At 45.4% G+C, this 2,967-nt stretch overlaps 1 pseudogene; it reads left to right on the top strand.

Annotated features, from left to right (window-relative positions):
- Positions 1-403: 403 nt before the first annotated feature.
- LOC114044322 lies at positions 404-802 on the top strand (annotated as a pseudogene).
- The last annotated feature ends 2,165 nt before the right edge of the window (positions 803-2,967 follow it).

Below are 2,967 nucleotides of genomic sequence, written 5' to 3'. Positions count from 1 at the left end.
AGTACCACCCTGTACTCAGAAACATCCCTTGTGATGTTAGCAGAAGGGGAGGACGACTTCCAGCACACTGGGTCAATCCCCCATGACAAACTTGGGGGAGGACATGGATGATAGTTGCCCTAGATGCGCAGGCATAGATATCTTGTGATCTAGGTCACTGGAGGGGACTCTTATATCAATGAGATGCAGATCAATTTGAGTATTTACTAGATTGGAGGGAGGCTAGAGACAGTCTATCTGGGTTTCAGTAATGCTTTTGAGAAATTCTTTCACCACATCCTTGAGGGCAAGATGAAGACATGCAGACTGGATGAGAGAACTGTTAGGTGGATTTGGAAGTGGTTATAAGTCTATACTTACAGAGTGGTGATTAAAACATTGGTGTGGTCCGGTCCCGGCTCGGATGCACGCGCAGGCCAGGATGAAGCTGCTGACCCACAACTTGCTGAGCTCCCACGTGCTTGGGGTGGGGCCCCAGGGCTTCCTGCTGCGTATCCAGGCCACCGAGATCTGCGTGAGCCCCATGGACTTCAACCCGAACTTCGTGAGGCGCATGATCCCCAAGATGGAGTGGACGGCGCTGGTGGAAGCAGCCGAGAGCCGAGGACACCTGTCTGAGCTGCCCAGGCAGCTGGAGGAGAGCTACGAGAAGGATGAAGACTTTCTGAGGAAGGTGCACCACATCCTGTTAGAGGTGGAGGTGGTCGAGGGCACTTTGCAGTGCCCAGAATCTGGACGCCTGTTCCCCATCAGCCGAGGGATCCCCAACATGTTGCTGAGTGATGAAGAGGCAACATCCTAGGTCTCAGAGCTTTATCCCCCCACTTTATGTCAATCTTTTATTATTGTTCATCCAGGCTGAGCTAGTCATCCTCCCGTCCACAGTCCCCAGACCACACAGAGCCCAGGGGGATGGTATGATTGCTGTTATATTTTTTTCCTCATTAAAGGTTCAAAACTGAAAAAAAAAAACTAACAAAAAACATTGGTGCGTTAATATGGAGGTATGTCTAATGAAGTACCCTAGGGCTCTGTGCTTGACCCTGGAGAGAAGACAGAGACAGAAACAGAGACAGAGAGATAGAAAGAGACAGAAGTAATGAGAGAGAACACACACATACATACATGCATATATTCATACATACATATAATATGCATATATATATATATATATAGGAGAGACAGACAGAGACAGTCAGTTTCATGCATCTTTGTTCATACTGTCTCCCTTTCAACCTGACCTCTACCTCCATAATGTTCTCCCCATTTCCCTCCCCTCGAGCTCCAACCAAGATCCACTGGTCTTGTATGTCCTTCAGCATTTAACTCCATGGGAAGTGCCCCTGATTATATCCCTTACCTATGTGTTGTATCCCTCAGTACAGCAAGACTGACACTTGCAGGCAAATAATGTTACAAAAGAATGCTTTATTAAAAAGAGGAAAATTGAAATCCTGGAATGATCAACCATTAGCTACAAAGATATACGTAAATCCCCAGAATTGCTTACAATCCAGGGGAAGAGGTGTCCTCTAACAGAGTTCACAAGAGCTGTCTTCTCCCATGGCTCCATGCTAATAGAAGGGTACAGCTGGAAGCCTTCTCTCTATTTCTGAATGGGGAGACCCATTCTCTCTGTCTTTATTTCTCTCTATATATGTCTTTATCTTTAGCTCTGTCTCTCTATGTGCCTTCTCTCTCACTGTTTTTCTTTCTCTGTCTCTCTGTCTCTGTTTGCATTTCTCTCTCCCCTCTTTCTTCCAGCTGTTCTTCAAGGGACCACCAGTTCCATAGCATGCTACCAGACCATCCACCAGTTTCCCCAGCAAGGTATAACAAGAGTAATTCTCATCTTTCCCTAAAGTTTCCCATACAGCAAGTAAGCGACAAATATCCTAGTATTCACTGTGTTTCTAGTACAACGCTGGGTACATAGTAGATACTCAAGGGGTAACTGATTGGCAGCAAGACAGTATTAGATTATCATGGAATTCAGTTACTGCTCTTCTAATTAATCCAGAAGACAGAGATAGGAGATTTCCTGAGTGACTGAATTGAAAATGAATTGATAAATTGATTGATTGATTAATTACCAGGGAAGAAACAGTATTTCTCCATTTATTAAAATTCACATTTATCAGGGAAATAATGTACCACTCATTTATAAAGATGACATTTTTGACCCTCCTTCCTCAGGTCACCGATTTAGGTTTCTTTTTCTAACAGAGGGGAGAGGATTCACCAAATCATTTGCATTCTTTCAAGAGAGGCACCAATCTGTGGGATGGCCATCCCTGGCAAGGGTGTTCAACCTGTGTCTACAGAGGTGAAAGGAAGTGATAACTGGGTGATGACACCCCCACCAAGTCAACCAAACACACTTCCATTAGACTGTCTCAAGCTATGGATGCAAAGACAGTGTGGATTAGACAGATGACTACTTAACCTCTCTGCTTTGTCTAACATGTATAGATAGATACAGCCAGATGCAGATAAAGGGAGAGGAAGGCAAAAGGGTAAAGGAATAAGCCACCACCCCACCACTGCTGCCCCAAAGTGTCTCTGATTCCTGATGTGTCAGCCAACCTCCAAGAAGCTTTTCTGTGTTCCTTCTGCCAAGCTGCTGGGGCTCCTGAGATGAAAAGCAGACAGCCCCTCTCATCTCTTTACACTTCAAAAACTCCCCGGAGCAAATGGAGAGAAAGATAATTAGATGGAATGTTGATACAACAAACCCTGGTGGAATGCAAAACAGGGATGCTCTGTCACTTGTCCAGACCCCTAATACTGACAACATTCCAGTGGAGCCACCTAATAGGCGGGAAGGCTCCCCCCTCTACTCATAGCAGCCTCCACTACTAATGTTCTTTTCACCTCCTCAACTGTCCTCAGGGCTGGTATTACCCTGGTCACCGATCCTGGTGCAGTAGAAACAATCATTGCAGGGAATACTGGGTTCTAACCTCA

Source organism: Vombatus ursinus, unplaced genomic scaffold (assembly GCF_900497805.2).
Source record: "Vombatus ursinus unplaced genomic scaffold, bare-nosed wombat genome assembly UNPS02014773.1, whole genome shotgun sequence".
In the NCBI taxonomy this organism is placed as follows: domain Eukaryota; kingdom Metazoa; phylum Chordata; class Mammalia; order Diprotodontia; family Vombatidae; genus Vombatus; species Vombatus ursinus.
This window is presented reverse-complemented; position numbering and strand designations above follow the sequence as displayed.